The sequence below is a fragment of the Corvus moneduloides genome, chromosome 14 (genome assembly GCF_009650955.1).
Source record: "Corvus moneduloides isolate bCorMon1 chromosome 14, bCorMon1.pri, whole genome shotgun sequence".
NCBI classification, from domain to species: domain Eukaryota; kingdom Metazoa; phylum Chordata; class Aves; order Passeriformes; family Corvidae; genus Corvus; species Corvus moneduloides.
In genome coordinates this window covers 3,099,105-3,123,238 of record NC_045489.1, presented here as the reverse complement: position 1 = coordinate 3,123,238, position 24,134 = coordinate 3,099,105, and positions in this window count along the sequence as shown.

The window sequence follows — 24,134 nt, the reverse complement described above, 5'->3', positions numbered from 1 at the left end:
ACTGAAGCTCCTGATGAAACTGCAGAAATTATTACTCAACAGAATCAGAAGATTGGTGAAAAATAAAAATGGGATTGGAAACAATGGATTGGAAGCAAAAGCAGTGAGTCAGTCTGAAACATTAATACCAACTGGCTAACTCTTAAAAAGGAAACACCTTGACTAGAGTAATAAAAAATGGGTTTGAAAAAATAATAGCTCTTGGTTGTAACATCCCTAAAATCCACAGCAGCACAGAGACAGATTGGGGTCCCTTTTCAGAAAATACTGGAAGTCTTGCCACAAAAGTATCCACTGTATCCTCATTTGAGCAGACTCCAGGGTTTCTGTCATTTCACATGAACAGATCCTGCATTACTAAAATCTTCTCTGGAACCCACTGGTGCCTGCTTTGAAGTGAATATTAAAACAGTTTGCAGATAACTTGCAATTGCTGTTGAATTTCAATTGTTTTCCTACCCAGGCATCCAGAGTGCAATGGCACTCAGAAGGCTACTGGAAAATCCAGGAAAAAAACCAGATTTGCACAGCTCATCCTCAGTTTTATCCCACAGGGATGTCTCATACTATAAATCTCATGGACAGTGATCAAAACATCACAGAATGTTTTTAGTTACACCATTGCTTTTGAATGAACTAATTTTTGGAAAAGATTAAAATTGGAGATAATCATTAGAGATGGCTAAGGAAATGTTGAAGGAATTGGAAGCGACCCATAATATAATTTCCATATGTCTGACTCTAATTTTACTTACACAGTTGTGAATCATTGGACATCTGAGCACCAGGACACAAAGGCTCTTCCAGATCCAAACCATTTTCATCTTAGAAGGAACCCAGCTATAAAGAAGCTGCAGTAGAATATGAACGATATTAACAGAAATTGGGGGTTTTTTAAATAACTTCTCCTACTTCAGTGCATTTATCCATTCAACCATGGTAGGAAATTAATGGACAGACTATCATGTAAAGTTTTCATTTTAAATCCAAAATAAAGATTCTACAGGAACTTACAATGTATTTGAAAGATGTATTCCAGCGATGAATTTGTTTCTAGTTAACAAAAAAAACAGAACTGGAAAAATGTAAGCATGACAAACTAGGCTCACACTGAAGATAAAAGTTTTTAGCAAGCTCTGAAATTTTCAAAGAAAAACAGAGAACAGCCCTTTTTTTCTTATAAATATCATGTTTACATTCCCCACTTTAAAAGCAGAGTTTCACTGTGTGCCTCACAGAACTGGAAAAGCTACCAGGAAACCAGAATGACCCACAGAGCAGGGTCAGTCAGTGCCAGCTCCATGACTGCCTCTCCCACTTGTACCAAATTGTGCAGGTTTTACAAAAGCATTTTTTACTGCACTGCTAATTTAACTTTCAGTGTGTGACGTCTTGGGCATATTGATAATCCATACTCTCTTCTCTTTGTTGTTTTATAGAAGTAAAACGTTCAAAATCCTTTTCCGTGTCAGTCCCAGCAAAGGAATCTTCATATTCCTAGAAGATGGCTCTTCTTTCAGATAGCAGGGCGGAATTGATGAGGTGCATGAGCAGCTATCAACACCCCGAGAAAGCTGTTAATAACTTTTGGCAGGTGTCTCCACTAAATAGGTTCTATCTGGAATGAAGCATGGGCCAAGGAAGTCTGAATTTCACTGCTGATAAGTCAGTCCAGCCCACAACACAGACTCATTTTTTGGTTCTCAAAAGGATAAAGGACTGCTCTCTGGGACTTTTTTGGCAAGCTACACTGGAAAGGTATTTTGGCAAGGATACAAGAGAAAAATGTTCATTGAGTGTGAACATACCTGGAGATAAGAAGTATCCATCTCCCAGAGAAGTCCTTATTCATTACTATCAAAACACACTTGGCAAAAGTTCTCAGTTTACTTCAAAAGTAACGAGGGCTAGAACGTATTTGAGATGAGGAATAAATTAGCTCAGACACAGCATTTTTTTTCTCAATTTTAAGCACTTCATTATGAAGGTATATTTGTCAACTGCTACTTTTCCAGGTTCTGACTCTGCTATTAAAACAGGCAGGATGCAGACAAGAGACAGGAACTGCTTCCTTCTCCAAGTCAGGACTCCAAAAGAAAAATGAAGTTTATCCAGGAGATTTCTATGCTGCAACTCATGTGATGGATATTAAAACAAAACAAAATAAGTAATAGAGGCTCAACCTTCCCCTTGTTCTAGAGATGAAAAGATCATTCCAAAGCCAAAGGTGAGAGTATTGGGTATGACCAGCTTTTAAAAGGATCTTGTGCAGAGAGTACATCCTTTCAATTGAAACTGGCTGATAAAATCTAAATGTTTTAGTTTTAATCAGTGTTTTTTAACTAACTTGAAGGCCTTTTGTTGCAGCATATGTGCTGCTGTATTTTCAGTCTAAGCCACAAACTAACAATCCATTTCTTACACATGAGAAGGGATGGGGACTCTCCAGCAGCCAGATGGGGAAAACCCAGGCAGTGGAAGAAACCAAATGAACAAACTTGGGAAAAGAAGGAGAATCCACCTCCTCAATTCTACCTTTGTGCTCTGCGCACTCTGATGCATTTATTTGCAGGGCTATTTTTCTTGGAATGAATCTGAAAAAAAATTCTTTCACTGACAATATATCGCATGCAAAATACTTAAAATTCACAATGCCTTTAATTTTCAGAAGTTTACGTTTCAAAATTTGGTCCCAGCAATGCAGGAATGATGGGTATTCTCCAGATAACTAGCAGAAAATAAATAACTCTATTTGGAAGTGACATGAAGAAGTAAGAGACAAATTTCTCTATCAGGCCAGAGATGCAACAAATCTGCCTCCCTGGTGTTGGTCTGGGGGTTGGTCTGACTCTTGGAGCAGCACACATTCCATGAGTCCCAGCGAAGGACCTCGTTGTCCTTCACCACTTCTGCAGCACTGTCCTTTTAAAGAGGAATCTGTCCATTTTTCATTCAGCACCACTGTTTTATTTGTGAGATTTTTGTCAACATACCTCATCTCATTCCTTGAAAATACAGGTTGTTTTTGTGGTGTCTTTGCAAAGAGAATCTTACAGAGTCAGCAAAGAATTTAAATCTCTTATCTTGTTTTAAACTATAACTTTGATGCTTCAAGGGTAAGTTTTAAAAGAATATTTAATTATAACTATTTCAGGAAAACCTGATGAAAATGAAGTATAAAAGATAAGGGCTTTTTTGCATTTTATAAAGAAAACGTCCAGTTAAGATGAAGAAAAGTGCTTTCCTTTGTACATTTGATAATAAAATAACCTTTCCCTCTTTCATTAGTAAACCTTGGCAGGGTACTTTTTCTTAACACTTTTTAACCTTAAATTTTTTATGAAAAGGATTTTATAAATGTCACGGCCAGCTCGGCCCAGCTGACAGCAGGAATAATGAAGGATGGGTGCTATACAGAAGGTGCTGCATTCTGCACGGCTGGTGCATCTTTAGGATGACCTGTGGCACCTCTGCTACAGAGTTCTGGGTCTCCAAAATACAAGACAACAAAAGAAAATGTTCTTTCCAATTTAAAATCTCTCTTCAGAGCACTGACCAGTACAAATACAAAAAGGCTGGTTGGTGACCTACGGATGTGCTGCAGAGCTAATCTGTCACCAGCAGAGATGAACAAAGCAATCAGAGGGCCACAAGCAAAAAATTATATCCTCTGCTTTGTCCACAGCTGCAGACAGAGCACCAGCTGTCCTTAATAGAATCAGACTGCGGGGGGAGATCACCATTTGTTTCTTGATGTTAGTGTCTCCTTCAACAAAAATAAACAGTAATAACACAGGCAGGAGCTTTGCTGCTGGAAAGTGTGCGGGATCTCAAGGGAGTTTGGGAATTAAGATGTCTTTAGGAGGTCTTCCTAAAACATACTGGCTCTTGAAACCTCAACAGGTTTTCAATATATGAGATCTCAAAAGAGAGGCAGAGAAATTCCTCCTAGGCATCCTGTAAAAGCCCCTTACACGAATAGGAACATTTATTCTGAGTATTAAGAAGCAGCTGTCCTTGTTGCGTTTTTTTTTTAAAACATTAATTTAACTGTTATCATGATGCATCAACAGTGTTGAATGACCCTCAGATATACAGTGACTGCTACTGCATTCAAAGAATAAAATAACACAGAGACAGAAAGAATATGAAATAATACAATTTAAAATTTTAGAAAGACTTAACTTTGTTTTAACAGAATATATCAATTCTGTGCCATCTCAGGAAAACATCCTAAGAAATACTAATAAACACCAAGAATTACCAAGCAGATTAAAGGCATCCAAAGAGATATTGAAGGGTTCTGGTGTGAGTGGTGGAGGAGCTGATCGAGGGTGTTGGGTCTCCCTCTTGCAGCACAGAGCAGCTCTGCTGCTCAGAAATGGCTGTAAAGAGAAAACACTTGCACAAGATTGCCAGTCTGGATGAGTGCTCTCCCTTAAGGAAAAGATGTCATACAGATTCATGGACTGCACCTGATTCACTTCTGATAAATTAGATTTTTGCCTGAAAAGCAAAGGAGGAAGCCAAATGCAGAGACCTGTGGGCTGGTACACAGATGCCCAAAGAAAGCTTCATCTGGAAAACGCCTCCCTGATGCCCAAAGCAGAGCAAAGTTAACTCTCAGTGTGTAGTCAGAGCAGCGAGGAAGTGAAGGTGGCTTGGCTTTTTCCACTGACAGCAACTTAAATTAAAACTGTGCTACATTTATTACCTTTCCCATCACGTCTAATAACACGACACGATCTCAGTATTGACAATTTCCCTTTAGTACCAACAGAATATTCTTCAAAAATGATTGGTAAACACGTTCAAAAGGAGTCCTGAGCCATGCAAACGCATTTGATGTGGGTATGTGAGTTATTTTGCCATCACTGGAGAACAAGCAGTACTACAGCTCCGATTGTTTGATCACTGCACTGGATACCACGGAGTGTAATTGATAAATGTCAGATCTGCTTTGTACATCAAGAGTTTTTACTGTGAAACATTGCTCTTTGAGCTCAGGACAAGAGTTAATTAAAAAGTTGGTACCAAAGATAACATCCTCAGCAGGGAACATCTATTGATCTCTCCAGCAGCATAAGAGACAGACTGATATGAGATCATAAAGTGTGCACATGGAGCAAGGCTGATTTCCACAACTTTTCCTTATCTTATAAGCTCAAGCACGAATACTGCAAAATATTGAAAGTATTAAAAGAGTGGCAAATTATCAAGAAACCACAAAAACATCAAGCCAATGCTACTGTTTCTCCAAGTTCTGCTGTCCTTTTTCAAATTCTGTATGAAATTCTCGTTTTCTTTAATATGATTATGTCCTCTTTCCTCCTATCACTCTTAATTTCAATTAAAGATTGGAAATTTATTAAAGGCTTTGACTGCATCGTGAGGCCTGGTACTTCTTCCCACAGTTGGTCCTTGGAAACCTGATACACCATCGCATACCTGAGCTTTGCTTTATTTCCTATCCTATTCTACTGCTTAGGAACTCAAAAAGACAAGAAGAAATAATATCAAATTCTTCTCCAGACTGTGCTCTTTTATTTTCAGGAGCAATTTCTTGGCATTCTTCTACTCGTTAATATTTTTTTAAAAAACTCAGAGTGTATGGATTGCTCCCCCAACACCTATATTAATGAATTTGGGAACTGGCAATTGTGTAAAAAATTCTCCTTTTTGCAGTTTTTAAAAACAAAAATCAGATGTTGGTTTCACCGCTTCTGTGATTTAAAGTTTTAAAGAGCTGCAGAACTGCTCCAGTGGGGCTCTCAAAAGAACAGATCTCATGATTAAGATTGATCTCTCAATTTTTAAATTTTTTATAGTCCTGCAGGTTGTTCTGAACAGGAAAGCTGCTCTTGTTGTGTGGGCTCTTGCTGACCTCGCTGTTTTTTTGTTGCATTGAGGAATATCCAGGACTCCAGGCCAGCACATCCCATCCCTCCATGTCCTGTGCTGCCTGTCTGAGCTCTCCTCTCCCTCGGTTTGGGCACAGGCTCGGTTCGCTCCTGGGCAAGCCCAGGGTTCTGCTCCCACTCAACAGCCCCAGGTCCAAACCAACACAACTTGAGTTTGAAATACCCTCAGTCACACACTGCCCACATATTTCAAGCCCTCAGACTCTTTAGCAAAGCTCAGTTTGAGAGCAGCCTTAGCCCTTAGCTTTCAGGTATTTTGCAGTTCCATTTCATGGTGACTCCCCAGCTGTAAGCCACGCACGCCAAGAGCACGTGTGGAACACAGGGCTGGCAGTTAAGGCTGGCAAAGGAAGTCCTAAAGAAGGTTATTTTTGTGACTTTCCAGAGTTATAACAAATCCTTTTACTTTCTGGGTCCAGCAAGTAACAGCTGAAGTAACTTAAGTGAGGTGGATCTGGATTCAAGAGTAATCCATGTCCAGGGAAAGAAAATTTTGCTTTCTGTTACACTTCTGTCATTCTCCTCGTTTAAAGATATGTTGGTATCTTTTCAGGAACTGGATGAGACCTTCCATTTCCTTGCTTTCTACACTGGCCCTTCTCGGCATGCCCAGGGAGGTGCTCTGTTCTCTTCTCCAGTGCTGCCAAAACCCTCCTTTTTATAGCAAATTGCAATTATTTCAGGTGGCAGGATCTTGGAGCAGCATTGTTGCAGCTTAGTACTTATATTAATCTAAATTAAATTACCTCCCTAGCCTTCCAGATGGAAATCCAGTATTATCAAGGACTTCCTGTTGGAAATATGGTATAATTCAGAAGAAAAACCAATCCAGACCGCAGAGCATTAAGCTTGTTGGGTCTATCAAGGCCATGTCAGAATGGGGAAGAAGTGATCAGCCCTGAACCTGGCTGGGGGATAAAACCACACAAATTGGTCTTTCTTGGAACTCACTCATTGCATATTCACGGAATCAGGGTAAAAGGGATCAGCACATTTTAGGATCAAGACGGTTACCCAAGCTGACTTGACTCTTTTTCACGAGTTATTTCAAGCTGAATAAAAACCCAAAGACAGAAACCATCGTATATACAAAGAAAGGGAACTGGCCTGCTCACTGCATCAAAAATAAGCAGACGAGCCCATTTTTAGAACATCCAAAACATTGAGGGGACTCTTCTGGTTTTCAGACAGGGTAAAGGAAATCCTGCAAGGGATGTGAAGAGACAAGCTGGCAGAGCAGCAAAGAGGGCTGCTTGGAGAGCAGCAAAGGATTGCAGAGGCTTTGTTGGGGGCAGTGTTTGTCTGGTTATGGCCTGGAAACCTGTCTTTCTACATAGCATGCAAACCCATTATGCTAAAAGACAAACTTAATCAGAATTTGTCTCATAGTTTTCTGTTTTCTCCTGTTATTACTAAAAATGATAGCGAAGTGATTTCAAAGGATTCCCACTCTGATTGCAGGTTAGATCTGCATGCTGACCTTTGCTGCATGTTTTCAATGTCATCACAGGCAAAAGACTTTTTTCAGGGCTGAATCTGTTCAAAAAAATGCCCACAAAATCCGATCTTTGTGGAGTGTGTTAGGATTTTTCCAGTCCCCCTGTCAATGCTCTCAATTAACGACCATAAATAATTCCATTTTTATTATCTTCCTTGTGCATTTTTGAATTCCCTGAGGCTTTGATTTGAGTTCTAAGATTTTGTGTATTTACATGCATCCCAGGGGTGTTATTTTCCAACAACCTTGCTTCAGTTTTCATTGTTGTGCAGATGATGTGAAAAAACAGTTTTGGGCATTTTCTCTGATCACTCAAAAGCTATCGGGGCTCACATTTTGCTTTAAAGCTCTGCCATCTACCTCCTTTTTTTCTTTTTCCTTAAACACTGATAAAACTAAAACCATTTTTACCACTTTTCTTCAACTCACAAAGTCTTTTTCCTTCTCTCCTACTTATGTTTCTTATGAATTAATATAAATTTAAAGAGCACCTTTGCCTGTGAACGTTGGATTTTCTGGTTCCAGTTCACCTTTAAGTGACCAGATAAAATACCCAGCATTGCACCATCTCAGCAACAAATTTAAACAACTCTCTGACACACTTTTGAGGATGCTGTCGCTGTTATGCCTTTGCAAGATGTCAAATTAAAGTGACTTTTACTCCTGTATCCTGGTGGCAGAACAGACCCATGGATTACAACAGATCAGCTGCACATTTTAGCCATCCATTGATGCAGCTTCAGTGAATGCCATCAAAAATTCCATCCTTTGCTTTGACATTTCCTAATATCTGACAAGATACATGAAGAGGTCACGAAAACAGATAAATTCTATTTGTCACAGTAACCCCAGGTAATGAGTTACCCCCTCATTAAAGGTGTGATCCAACTCTATAGAGATCTCAAAATGAGATATCTTAATTCCCAAATCTTATTGTTTATATAACCAACCTTGCCAGAAAAAAAGACCCCAAGCCTACACAAGCAGGCAGGACTGTCAGAGGCACGAAACAGCAACTCCCACACCTGCTGTGAAGCTGCATCCTGATTTTTCACCTGCTGAAAGCTCACAGAATCCTCCACACGGATTAAAAGGTGGTTTTTTTTTAGACTGATTTCATTTTAAAACCTTGACATCATATTTTGGGTAAAGACATATTGTTACTACTAAATCACATTTACCTGATTGCAAAGTAATTGCAATGATTGCCATCCAGAGAACGACGTGGAAAATACAGCACTTTTCTCACTCCCTCTCCCTGTGCAAAACTTTTTCATCTGTCTGCCACTCAGAATGCACTAATGATAAAAGAAAAAGCTCAACATAATAATAATAAAAAAAGGAGAGGTGCGGATTGCAAAAGTACACAAAAGATAATACCCAAATGCATCTATTATGGTAAAATTCTGTACCAGAAACGATCACAAGGGGTATTTAGGGATACAATAACGTTTTAAACACCAAGAAGCAACATAAAGTGTTTCAGAGAAGTTTAATCCAGCCATAATACACAACTGGATAAAAGAACTAATTGTGCATATATAATCAATAATGTGATGTGTGCCAGTTTTATAGGATGTATAAAATCTTTATGTTTTCTTCCAAAGTCTCACTTTAAAAAAAAACCCAAACCACTCTTTTGCTAAGCTTACCAAAATGGTCATTAAACATCTAAATTTAGAAAGATGCTGTATTTTACATAATGTAAAACAATTACTGAATTACTCCATTTTTCAGAACTTTCTCCCCACGTAATTTGATCCAACATTATTATAAAATGTTTTTTGCAATTAAACTTACTTCAACAAAGTGATAATTTGCAAAGGCTGACAAAAATGCACAAGCATTTTTCATTTGCCCCTCAATTGCATTCATTACACCAGTTCCAGCCAGCACCTGGGAAAACCTTTGAACTGTCCACATCTCAGACATACATCAATATTTATATAAATATTTATATAAATACATAAATTATTACAAAGCAATGGTAATTATTTAAGATTCTCTCTTACAGGACCTCTGCCCCCAAAAGCACACCCACAGAGTCCTAGAGGAGACAAAGTACAGGATGAAAGGCTGCTATGTTCCCCTGGAGCCTGGCAGTGCTGCCCTGCATGCTCTGGCCTTTTGAGATGAAGAATTCCCTTAGCAGGTTCCAGCTCTGCTGCTGCAGGATGCAGGTCAAACAAACCAAAGGCCATGGGATTCACAAGTCCCACTCCTAACAGGGACAGTGCCCATCTTCTTCTCTTCAGGACCCCACTGGTGCCTCATAATTCCCTGGGAGATCAGGGATCCTGTTATCATGTTGCTCAGAAAGGGAAGATTAAAGAAAATGTACCTGCCCTGATATACAGGACAGGAGACCCAGAGGGTCCCCCTTGACTCATAGCAGTGGATAATTTTATGATCCTCCCAAAAAACCCAAATCAGAGACATCACTGAATAGTCTCAATGTTCATCTGAGGACCTGCTGGCCCCAGCTCTCCCCTACTAAGGATATGCCTGTGTTAAACTAATCATGGTTTAGGAACGGCCCTGAGTTCTAAGAAAAAACCCCAAACATTCACAGTGATCTGGTAAAAGGGCTTGGAGGATTTAAGAACCAGGGCAATTTATGTCACTTCTTTTTGATTTCTGTAGCTAACAGTTCATGTCATGTGTCTGCTGGACAAGAGTGAAGCCCAGCACACAAACAGGCAAAGAACACCAGTGCACCACAAACTCTGCTGTGAAGAGAGCCACTTGAAGGCTCTCTTCAAGTGTGAAGGCTCTCTGTGAAGAGGCTGACTTGCTGACAACCTCTGACACCAGTAGTAATAATACTTATGAACAATAAGAAATCATAAAAATATTAATAACAGTAACAATAACAATAGAAATACCTATGAGAATGTTAGTAGTGGCTGTCAGTTAAGCAACTTTAAGCTTTAATACCTCTTGGTATCAGTCTGCCATAAATAGCTTGAATAGAAGGGCGACCCTTACACGTGGCAAAGAAAGGAGAGCTCAGCATCATTTCAGATTGGACACAACCACTTCACTTCTCTAAACTGAAGGGCAAAAAAATAAAAGACAAGGCTTTAATTAGAGGCTCTGCTTTGGTGGTAAGGACAGCTAAGCATGGGAACAGATGGGCTCTGGAATCCCTGGGATCTCCATCTCAGGCTTGAGAGCTGACAGGCAAACATCCAGGCTTTTAATTGTCAGCAAACCCCAAAGCAGTTTGGCCAAGGCCATGTCTGGTGCTGCCACAAAATGGGCATGGTTTAGGGGATTGCAAGGACTCAGAGTCATTCACAACTGGTAATACCATTCATGCAATCCTGTTTCTAGACCAAGAGAGTTTGGCCATCTGGAGCTAAGCCATGAAGTACCATCTCATCTCAGGGCCAGACTCAGAGCCTGGATTATTTCATATGTTAATACAAATGCAGTTTCTAAAGTCCTTCACAGCCTGGTTTTCCAACAGTTCTGTGTATGTTTAACGCTGTTCACCAAGATGCAGCCATAAAGCAACATTACAAAGAAATCCATCCCATGAATTTTGAGAAGAAATTATTCAGTTGCTCAAAAGAGCAGAAAGTTTTAGAGGTAATTAGGCAGAACAAGTAGCAGAGTAACTTATTTCACCTTTAGGTCACCAATTTAAACCTGGCTCAGCTCAGTGGTCACTGGAACTCATTATCTTCTGAAGGGTAAGCAAGATAAAGCATGAGGCTTTGTCAACAGCTTCTCATGGAGAAACTTCAGCACCACTGGGCTTGCTGTTCCATGGGCAGGGTAGAATAAAATCATTCAGGTTGAAATTACCATTTTCCCTTGGATTGTGAGGGCTTCATTTTGTTCCTCATCCCTGTCTTATATCTTGGACTGTGAAAGAACAGCAGCACAGAAGAGCAAAAACTTGGCAAGTGATTCAGCCAAGAAGATCTAAAGATGGGAAGAGTCAAGAGAAACAGTGCAAAATTGTTTGGGCTTGAAAAGAGTTAATATTGTGAAGTAGGATTTATTTATAAAAATATCTTGTTTTCTCCTAAATTTCTTCCTTCCTCCCTAAATAATTCAACCAAAGTTCCTGTTGCTGCTTGTTCAGAGTCGAAGTACATTACACAATTTCCTTCTCTGTATGTTGAGGTTTTATAAATATATGAGTAAATATACTTCTAAATGGAAAGTATTAACAACAGATGAAACCCACATCTCATATTAATGGTACCATGTGAGCCTAATATTGTAAATGAAATAATGGGAGCAGCAGAAAACAGAATCTAACAGAGGCTCTTTAAAATCTGGATTTTTATTCTTTTAATGATTTGTTCATTGTGCCTCCAGATATGGACAAATTATGCCACCAAACCTAATAATGTGAAAAACTGTCATTGTTTGAGAAGTTTAGTTTAAAACAGAGAAGACAAAATTCAAGATTTATGCTGTCTTTTGAGGGGGCCTGTGAGCCACATAATATCACTGAAGCAGTGTCACAGCGTCTTTTCCTCCTAACATCCTAAGTGACTGGCTGAGAGAAGGGCACTGGAATTAAATCCCCTTGTTTTTTTCAGCTGGGCCAGGCTGTCACGTCATGGCAGAGTAACTCTGAGTGAACCATGAGCATATTTCCTGCTGCTGTGAATAGCAACATGGCAGCAACTCGTTTATTCTGAGTTGAACCCTTTAAAGGCTTATAGAGGAATAAGCTGGGTCTGCCTGACTGTCCTGGGACTCCTGAGGCTCCTACCCTGAGGTACAAAGCACAGCAGGTTTCTGCAGAGTGTGAACGATAAGAAGGCACCAAGAACAAGGGCAGCTGTTTAAAAAGCAGCCTCGGGCAAAAGTCCTGCAGTGAGAGAGACAGAGATGCCAGGAGCCCAAAACATTATCCCTAGGATAGCATAGGGAAATGCAGAATTTCCCATTAAATCACAGTTAGAAACACTGCTTTTGTTACTGGCTTTTTCCTGGAAGGAAATGGCACAGTTAGTACCCTTTGTTTGGGACAATAATCAATCCTGTGTGAGTGTGCCCAGTAGAGAGCACATTCTAGTTTAAGTTCCCAAGTGTCCTGGCCAGTCAGCCTCCTGTGATGGCCCTAACTGTGGGGCTGAACTCCTCCAGAGGACTGTGAGTCCTGGAATCCCTCTCAGCTATCCCTTCACAGACAAATATTTAACAAGAGCACAAAATGCCACCTTGAACAGAGATTAGTGATGCCCAGAGTTTCCATCCAAGGGGGACCAAAGGTGAGAGGGGAACAGAAGCTGGACAGCTGCACGACAATGCAGATTCCATGCAAATTATAAATCCAATATTTCCTGCAATGAGTACCTGACAGGCAAACCTCTCCTCTGCTTTCAGCTACAGCATGGATCGTGTGCTGTATTCCAGCCAGAAACCTGCATGTTCCTTGTCTTGGAATCACGCTCAATACATACAGCTAAAACTGAATGTCACATTCCTCAGGAGATTATTTTCTTTCATATACAACCTCACTTAGTTCACATTTATAATATCTCCATCTTGATTTCCAGTTATTAAGAAAAATAAAAGTGGCAAATATTATACTCTACAATAGTGCCAGAGACCACCACGGCCTCCAGATACTCTTGATATTGCTTGTATATTTTAAAAGAAAAAGCTATCTAGGCTTAACAAGAGGAAGATGTCTTACAGATTTTTTGATGTATTTCCACCTATTCAAACACTCCGAGTTCACAGAGTCAGCCAGGAGCAGCATGGCAAAGAACATTAGAGAAGATATTTATTTTTTCTGTCACGATCACAGAAAGGGACAATGTTCCATTATCAACATATTGCTAAGTCTGCATTACCAAACGCATGAGGACATCAAATATTTCTTTTCTATGGGATTATCTGTATTTTCTTTATAGACAAATCCCTACTGTATCAAGTTTTGTGCTCTCTAGCAGGCTGCAGTTCACCTTTCACACAAACATAGCAAGATATATTTAATCTTCTTGTTCTCCTCAGAATCAAGAAACAGTACAAACCTTTACACACTGCATTGTTTAAGCTGTACCCAAATAAAGACTAAATTTTTACTCCTGCTAATATAACATGTTATTTTATTTCCATTCACTTCATAAAAGTTTTTGGGGTTGTTACATCAGTTTGAGATTCTGGCTGGAACAATGTGAAGGGTTCTTCATAATGCAGAATGCAAACTGATCGACTGTCAGCTGGAGTTACCGAGCTGCTGGATACGAACAAGGCTTTGTTCTCCAAAAAAGTCTTCAGTAACAGTCTTAGGCTCCAGCAAACACTTCAGATCTGTGCAGCCAGCACAGTCTTTAGGGAGAGGAGTTAAACCATAGGAGGCAAAAGGTCTGATGTATTATTTATGAACTACAGCAAGCACAAAGGAGAGCACTAAATTCCTGTCACCTGCAAACGGACTGGATGACTGCCCTGGGTAATCTAACAGAGAAGGACAGAGAAGAGTATTCATCATTTCAAACTGGTGAATTTAGGCTGTAATAGAACTGGGCAGAGCAAGGCAAGACTGGAGCCAGGCACTGAGAGAGGTCCTGCACAGCTCCTTGCTCGGACACAAGCTCCCGACCTCTCACACCTTCCCAGCATCCCTTCCAGCAAACTGCTGCTCACGCTGAGCCATGTAAAACAATGCTGCAATTCTGGAAATTAAACTAAACTACAATGGAACTAAATTCATTTGCTGTTGTGTGTCTCTTTTGAACAAGAATTTGACAATAGCTTTTCAGAAATAAAGAGCCGGAACACCACCCATCCATTTCGTAGCCTGTGCTGAAAGGAAACAGAGCAAAACAATAATAAAAAAAATCCATCCAAACAAACAAAACAGGCAAACAAACTAACAAATGGGAAACCCAGCATAATTAAGAGAATGGAAAGCTCTCTTATATCCCAGTGTTCTGAAATCAGAGATTGCCTTTGCAGATTTGATGGGCTGTTCTTGATATCACTCACCTCGTTACTGAGGCTTAAATACTGCCCTACGGTACAGCAAAACTGTACCTGCTATCCATTCCAGAGCCACAAACCAGGCCTTAGCCTAACCTAAAACCAAAAATATTACACTGAGAGTGCTTAATCTGCATCCTATCACTGGCTTTTCTTCTGGTACATTCACAAGAGCTGGGCAAGTAATTGCAAACTCCCTTAGAAGCAAACTACACCTCCACAGAGACATTGTCTTTTGCCTTCCATTATCTTTTTCTTTGTCATCTTTCTCTCACAGCAGGTTTTGCAGGCAAGAGCATGTACTCAGGAAGTTTGTTTCCTAAGTCTAAATACTTTAAAAAAAAAAAAAAAATTAAGTGTAAAATCCAGATGGCACAGATGTCAATGCCAGAATCACAATGCTTTCAATAGCTCTTCGTTCAAGGTCTTTTCGTACTCTTTTTCATATCTTTTCACGAATTAATGTAATGTCACGTTGCAGTGCTTCATCTTCAAAAGATTGTCCTTCCATTCAAAGGATAATGTGCAAAACTTGCAAATGACTGTAGGCAAAACTGCAGGGATTTTGGCATCTCCCAGATCTTTGACATTGCACTGAGGTGACAATGACACCGGGGTAAAGGTTACACCACGGAGAGCAGCAGGGGATGGTTCTAGCTGCAAATACGGAAAGGTTTTTTGCTTTTTTTCCTTCATTGATCTAAAATATGATACATAGAGCTTGTGCTTTTTGACAGTTTATGAACTTTCACCTCGGCATCATATCATAGAGTATCAAAAGCCAAAGGCCACTGTTATTTTTGTCATACTAAATTAAGATTTTGGATTAATCGAGAACTGGAAAAAAGTTCTATGAAGGTTCAGCTTCCTAAATACCAGTTGAACGTAAAACTCAATGTTTGTAGGGAAATATTGAGGATTTTAAAACCCACATTTTTAAAAACACTGTTCCCTTTAAATTTGAGTCTTTATTCTAGGTTTTCTGCTAGTGCTATGCATTTTCATTCTATCTATTAAATTATATTTACTATAATTACTATTCCTATAGTTTTTCATAGCATATCACTTTCTTGCCATCACAACAGAATTTAATAGCAGTTTTTATTAACTTGTTTATGATAGTGTTCATTAAAGATTTAAACGAGCATTCTAAAATCACAATACAATGTACAGAAAACTTAGAAACAATTATAGCACTCACCAAAAGATTACCAGCGACTATGCTCTTTATAGAAAACAATTCTTTAAAAACACAAAGCACACAGCATTAACATACTGCCTGTGTCATGTCTTAATAAAAGCTAACTTAAACTGATATATTGAAAGAAAGTCACTCTGATAATATGAATTCTTTTTGAGTTCAGCCAAGCTCAGATATATTTCTACTCAAGTTAAATATTCATCATGCCCCTCACTCCAAATAAATGCATGAAAATAGGATTCTCAGAGCCACAGTAGGTTTTACACTAAAAGAAATACTTCTACACTGAAGTGACTGAAACACTTCTCATTAAAGTGCTCCTTGTGTCATTCACAGGGCACAGCACCTTCAGCTGACCTGCTGCATCCCATACAGAATTGAGCAGACAATAATAATGATGTTAATCAATGTGGGGTAGCAAAATCTCATACCCATAAATTCCCCTACAATCTGTGACAGGATCACTGCATTCGTTGTGGGAATATTCCCAACAAGAGAAGCAGACTCGTGCTATGTCTACAGACCAGATACAAAAATAATAAATAATTACAAGTGGTGTGCCAGTGGCCATCTTCAGGGAGAGAGAGGAGGGAGAAAAAGAGCTACATCATTTATTTAAGTTCTCTCATTAATGTGTCTGCCTTTTTATTTTCTAAGGGTTGTCTCCTGAACTTTCCTTAGAAAACCCACAGGCTACACCCTGACACTGATTTATAAGCAGAGTTTCCAGTGAAAGCAAAGAGGAACTTGGTTTATAAATGTATGGTTCAGTATCATCAAAAATTCAGAAAAAGCTTCTGAATTTTCCAAAAACATTGGGCAATCTCATCCAGACCAGGTTCACTTTTGTAGCAGGAAATGTGCCCAGCACATTAAAGGACACTGAAGAGATCTTTAAACCTCTTCCTCACACATTTCTGAGACCTGCAGTAAAACAGATTTTGTGAGTACTTTGATTAACTCTACTTCTTATCAATTTCACACAAAGCTGCACATGGATGAGCTACTCTTGTAGCCAGGGGGCTGAGGGAACTCACAGTCACACCAGAAGGTCCCATTCCTTTCTGCTTCCAGTTCCAAAACTCAGAACAGGAAGGCAAAGGAAGCCTCAGAGTCAGCAGAGAAGCTGCTCAGCTATAGGTGGTGCTGGGTCTTACACATGTAGGGGGAAAAGGACAGGGAGGTCAGTCAAAAACACAACAAAGAGATGGAACCACAAACACCTGAAGTGTAAAACCCTGCTGAGTGAATTCCAGCTGAAAAAATGCAGGTGAAATCCTCTTGATTGCATTATAGGGTCATATAGGAAGAATTAACTAATTAATTCATTTCTGCAAAATCAAATAGCTCATTCAAACACTGTTTAATAAATAAATTGTCCTGTCAGCCAACATTTACATTTTATCTTAGCTGCTAATCCAATCAATCAATAAATACAAAATTCTTTAAACTTGATAAAATGTGTTTTAAAAAACACACAAAAAAATCAAACCCAATTTTTAACTAGAATTAAATCAGGTTTTGAATAGAAAGCAGCAACCTTTGAGATTTTACAATTCATAAGGTCCAGACGAAATGCTGATTTCCAGAAGGAAGGAGAATAGAATAGATAATCTGAAAACAAGAGACTTGGCATCCACTGAATGCCCTGGGTACCATTTAAATCTGTGCTGAATTCTGTGCATTGCAGCACATTGCTGTGCTCAGTAGGGAGGAAAACTAATTTCAGGCCTCATCTGGGACCACTGCAACCTGGGGTTTCACTACAAGTCCTGGGGAAGAAAGGGCATCCATCACACCTGCGCCTCACCCGAAACTTCGAGCTTGAAACTTCCTCCTGACACTGAAAATAGAGATAAATCTGGGAAGAAGAAGAAGAGGCAGAAAAGGGAAGAAAAACCAGCCTTCAATATTCTATAGTGAGGAAAAAGCAACTATATAAATCAAAAGGCTGACTTATCAGTATAGAGATTTTTAATAGAAAAAGTATCAAGGGGAGCTCACCATATGGATCAAAGTGCTCTCCACATATGTTACTTTTTTTCATTTGAAAAGTAACATATGTGAGGAGATGCAGAAGAAGTCCTTTCTGAAGATCTCATCTGGCTTATTTTTAATTACAATTATATTAGATTTTCTATCTAACTTAATAGCAAATGACAGTCGTTGCTTCACTAACTATTCCTGTCAGCTATAGACTGATAGATTTGGATTCTATTTTCTTGAATATGAAAGCTGGACTCATGAGTAGCTAAAATAACTGCAAAGAAAGGAGGCTGAAGACTACACAGCATGAAACACATAGAAGCCATGGAATATTGTGTATTTATATAATTATAATTTTACTGGGCCTTTAGATTCAAAGGACTTCAGGACTTCAGCAAGGCCATGAGATGTATAATCAAAGATACCCATTTAGAAAGTCACAGCTGCACATCTTCAAGCACAGTAGCTTTTAGATATTTTTTGAGAATACTCTGAATTGACCAAAAGCTTATTGCTAATGAATCTCCCAGCAGAGCCTTCCAGCCTCCAGACCTGCAAGTCAGTGCTTTGTCATCCTGTGAGAAACTGGAAGCATTACCTACACATCAGCTTCTGCCTTTGCTTCACTCACACATGCAGAAGTTTATTCTCTTTATTGACAAGATGGTGGTCAGTCAAAGGTTGGACTCGAAGATCTCAGAGGCCTTTTCCAACCTAAAGGATTCTGGGATAAACCAACAGTTTTCATTTACAAGTACGTAATCCAGTAGTTTCTGCAAACAGACGAGAGCTCTTCAGATCAAATTACACCCAAGATTTTACTGCTACTGCTAACTAATCAGCCTGACGAAGTTCTATCGGGAGCTGCATGGCTTGTCCATCTCAAGATATCATGGGCATCTTTAAAAGACGTGGGGGCTCATGAGATAGTTATTACTCAGGTAGGTAGCTGCAAAAATCTGTCTTAAGCCATAATTTACTTTGTTTTCCAAAGAAAAAGCAGGATTCACGTTTAAACGAAACAAAAGACATCAGCATGATGATATATGGTACTTCAGAAAGGTCCTAAGTCAGGTGCTGAGCTGAAACCTTAACTAGGCTAAGAGTGATGCCAAGTCACTGCACAACAAGTGGCTGGTTTCTGTGAGTCAGTGTCTGGGCCAGCTCAGTCCCATTAATGTTTTACTCCATTATCTGAGAGCTGACATCTTTTCAGTAATTACTGCAGATGATACCACCTCTAGTGTAATTAAAGAACGATTATTTAGAGTGAAGTGAGCCAAGATCATCCCCATCCTCTGTTTAGGCTAAAGCCAAAGAAGGCCTTGTCAAATAAAATGGATGTTTTGCATTAGGGAGGAAAAAAAGGGTGATGTAAAGAGTCAAGTAATTTGATGGGCAACGCTGCAGTGGAATTAATTCAATATGTTCAATAGGGCCAGTTCCATGTGCAGTAATATTGGACAGATGGGTATGATGGCTCTGTACTTCCCCTGCCTTTGCATTAGTGATTCAGGACTTACAAAGCAAACCTCAGACAGTTCCTGGCTGGCTGCCCAGCCAGAGAAAGACTGGAAGCAAAACACATTAAATGCTCCTGCAAATCTACATCCTCTGCAACCCTTCTGCAATGAGCCTCTTTCAAAATGACCCCTTGGACACCAACCAGAAAAATAATCATCATCGTAACACCGGCCTATAAACTTCTGGGATTAACGGTTAAATAATAATGAAGGAGAACTGAAAGGAACAATCCACTTTGTGTGAATACTAATGAGAGAGGGTTGGATGCATCCTTTGTTTTTGATGGTAACTAGGTGGAGGGACTAATTACAACTCTTACTCAAAGCATAAATTACATGTTTTAAGGAATTGCTGAAGAGAAGAATGGAGTTAATAAATGCTTTCTATCAGACACAGCAAGATAAGAGATCACAGCTGACCAGCACATACATTTCCTAACCCGTCTGGATCAGTGTTTACACAGCAAAGGCCACCTTTGGTCAATTGGCACTAACAAGATTTCCCATCAGGAGCTGATGAAAAGACAGGTATTCCCAGATTTATCGGGAAATAAGTTTAGCTCCTTGGACAGTGCAGACACCTTTTCAGGTACTTGCACACGGCTCCTATAAAAGCCATCCCCAAAAGATGGGCAGGTTCCCTCACTCTGAAGACAAACATGTCATTATGAACATTTACAAAACAGATGTAAGAAGAAATATGATATTATCTGGAACCCTGGATGCTGGTGGCCTTGCTAGAATAGTTGGATGTCCACTGAATTACTGGGCTTAAGTAACTTGTATTTAGAGCCTGTTTAATTCAGCTATCCTTAATTTCAAGAGATTAACAACGATGAGAAATGCTGTTGACATTTGACCATATCATTTTTGAGTTTGTTAAATTCCAGACTAGCTTACTAATTTTAGGGGATTAATTTTTGTCTTCTAGCCTCGTGTGAGGAAAGACACTGTGAAAGACAGTGTGATATTAAACTATCAAAGCTGTCTCTTTCTTGCAGCAAAATATTGAAAATGTAGGCTTTGCTTTGCAATTAAGATTTTTGAACTGAAGGTTGGGCTTCTGCTCTAGTGATGTGAAAAAAAGTATTTTAGAAGTCGAGGAAAAAACTTAAAATTACTTAAAGAATTTGCAGATAACAAAGACAGAAGGTGATGCAGTGAAAAGAAAAAATATTGACATTGAATAACAGTTCTGAATAGGAAGGAGGAGGTGGCTGATTATCAGCAGCCTTTCCTGACTTCCTGAGAGACATCCTCCTTTCACCAGCACGACAAGCGCAATTCCAGCACTGAGAAAGCCCTGAGATTTGAGGCTGACAATCCACAGAAAGCTTTTCTGGAATGAAAATTGAGCAACCACGTCTGTCCACTTACCAAACACAGATAAAGGCATGAAGGAGCATTGAAATGTCCTCTGTGAATAGAACTCTCAGAGCTGGCAGCTGAACACAGCCTCCCCTGCTCTCCTCAAACCACCGCATAACCATCCCCAGAAGTTTTTCCTGGTGCCAGGACTCATGGAGCAGCTTCCCACAGGTAAATCCCTGCAGCAGGAATGGCAGAGCAGCATACCCAATGGCCCTCCAGCCCTGTGGCTGGAGCAGGCACAGAGAGGATGCTCCTCTCTCTCTCAGCCTGAGGAAAGAACAGAACCAGTGCAACCTCTCACATCATTTTAATCTCTGTTTTTTCATGATGAGAATGAGAGGCATCTTTTATCTGAAGTTTATTCTGCTTCCTTTGCCTCAGGAATGGGCATCAGATCAAGCAAAAGCATAGAAGAGCCTCTAGACTGCAGAACCCCATGAGGCAGGGCCTTTTATTGTGCCAATCCTACAAACAAGCACAGAATAGCTAAACTGAAGGCAACTCTAGACTGTATGCAGAGCTAGGATCATTAATTCCCAAAATTGGCCTGTAAAACTGTGTGTGTTCTGTCTGGGTGATGTTGTAGACCTTGAATGTGTCCTTCAAACTGCATAACACAAAAACTGGGCCACATATACTACCAAAAATCTGAGTTTAAATCGGGACAGCCTATAGACGGTCACCACTTGCAGAATATATTTTTTCTTAAATAACATTTATCTATCACTGCTGCTTCCAGTGAGTAAACAACAGAGCGTAGAAGGCAAATGAGACTCTGCATGAGGAGCAGACAAGAGTCAAAGCAAGCAGTGCATTTTGTCTTACAGCCAAACACGGGAGATATTTTGTAGAGAATGTCTCAGAGCAGCACTTGCAGCCATCCAGGATCCCACGTGTGTGCTCCACTTAAGGCAGATCAAAGTCTGGTGTCAAAGTTCTCTGCACAATACACGTACACAGAACAGCATCCTGAGAAATAACACCCAATACATGTTGCTCTTGTATTTAATATGATTTTAGTGCATGATTTACATTTGTTTATTTAAAGAAACATCCTCTATCTGATTTGTAACAGCACTCAGCAGCTCTCAGTGGACAAGGAAAAAATGTATGACCTCAGACAAGAAATAAACATTCGCAATATTTTAAGGAAATAATGTCTTAGGTGCCCCTGTGTACTATCCTGCACAGGAAATTAATTTGGAGATCATTGGCAGTCAGATATCATTAAAGACAAGAATTACAGTATGGAAATGAAGCCATGTCATTTCGGACATGTGTCTACTTGTTCTCATAAAGGTGTGATCCAAATACAGAACCAAAAGGTAGACTTTAGGGAATCTAGAATCCTGATCATTTTTGCCATTTCCATTCCCAAAATTAACATGATAAACAAAATGCAGCAGATATTCTCTATTTTAAGTGGAATGTCAAATTTTAATGTTGTTAAAATTGATAAATTTAAAATGTTTCATTGTAATTATACATTAATTTTGAACCATCAGAATCAAATGAAGCAAATTTCAAGATCCTGTATGACAACTCTTCTAACACCTATACTGAATGAAGCAAAATCTCACACATATCTTTCAAAGCTCTCGAGATGTGCAAGTTCTCCAGCCCTCAATATGGGACTGGTACAAGGATCACACAGCTTCATCTGGAGCTGTTCACTTCATGATTATTTTTTTTCTAGACGAAATAAAAATATATCCCCAATATTCCCCATGATTATTATGGAAATGATTGACATGAACAATTATTCACTGGGAATACTGCTGGGGGAGGATTTGTAATAGAATTATTATCATCATTTCACACAGTGAGACCCCATGTGGATAAGGGACTCAGCTACCCAAGCCCTACAGAAGACCCTGCAGCTGCAAACAGGTTGTTCATGGATGTGTTTCTCCACCTGATACAAAGACCCTTCAACATCTGCCTTCCCTGTTTCACTGAGACATCAGGAAATATCTGCCTGCACATCTGGAACAGAACACCATGGGCAATAATTTTGGGAGTGGACTTAGGGAAGCCCTTTGTCCCACTTTGTTCCAATTTCTCCCCATCCTAGCTACCTTCAACAGGTGACAAAGACCTCCACAGGGCACTCCAGCATATCCAGGCATCTCTCTGAGGAGCTCTTTTGCTATTTTGCAGTCAGTTAACTGATTAGTAGCACAAAATTTGAGAAGCATTTCTTCTTAATAAGGATGGCATTTTAATGTTCTGAGGTTTCAATTTCATCCAATTTCCAATTAAAAGTCCCATCCCAACTTGGCTAAATCCTGACCTACAGTTTTGTAGGGATTCACACTGCAAAGTTTGTTTACAGCTTACTTTTAAGGTTATGAAACCCTTAAAACAGTAGCATTTTAAATATGAACCTTCAACATCAATATCATCCTCCACAAGCAAATTTCTGCCTTATATAAAGTGAAAAGTGGATATTACCTTAGGCTGTTCTTCTTATTTAATTTCATATAGGGCTACGCCCTAGAGAAAGTTCCTTTTCTGAGATGTCAGAAAAAGAATAGGATAAGGGGACGACTTATTTTCTACCTGATGCCATCTGATTCTGGATTTAAATGAGCAAAACCTCAGGAGACTAGTATTTTTCCTAGGGAATCATATAGTGCTTCCAATGAGGAAACATTTACAAGTGCAATGCAGTTAGAAAGGATGGATGTTAAATGCTAGCGTCATCAGAACTGCTTGGATCTGTTCAAACACTTGTGCAGGTCTAAAATCATTATTCCTCTTTTTTGATCTTCACATTCTATAGGAGGAAGTTGATACAGTAAGCAACCAAAAAATGCTTTAATATATAGCAACAAAAGCATAGCTCTGGCTTGGAAAAATAACTTCAAACCTAAATCAGAATCAATGCAATCACTACAAATAAAACCACAACTGACTCACCGTAATTTCACACCAACTCAGGACTATGGAAGGGGTCACCTGGAGCCAGCAGGGAGGGAAATGGCCCCTGGGGCTGGCTCTGTCCCTGTCAGTGTTCAAAGCTCAGCTCTAGGAAGGCCCTGCCTGTGCAGCACCTTCTCCAGAGCCTGTCCTGGCGGAAGGGGCAGAGCTGCAGGGCTGGCAGAGCTGATGGATCAGTCGATGGGGCTGGAAGGCTCCAGGCTTGGAGAGAGTGGCTGGGTGAAAGCCCTCTCTCAATGCAGAAACCTCACCCAAAGCAGGAGACACAACACATGTCAGGTGTCGCTACCTCTTACTCATACAGCTCTGCTATATCTACATTCCACTAAGGTAAATAATAAATAATAAATACAAGGTATTTGTAAGGAGCTGAATTGCTGTGGTAGTTGGATACTTTTCAGAGGAAAATGAAATTGAGCTTATGTAAGAACACGAGTGCATTTTGCAGCCACTTGGCATCACCGAGGAGCTTTCAGAGAGGAATTATGTGCTGTCTCATGTATTAGCAGCATAATTACCAGATCAGCCTTGATTCCAGTAAGATATTCTTATGTAAAAAGGATAAAGCTGGGAGCTTCTCATGCCCCAGGATGTGGTTATGTTGCTATCCCCCTTGGCTGGGAGAGTTTCATGTCCCCAGAGCTGCAGCCTGTCAGGGGAACAAGACGTGTCAGGAGAGGCAAAGCTGCTGCCTCCCATTGCTGTGGCACATTTGCTGTAAATGGTAATTT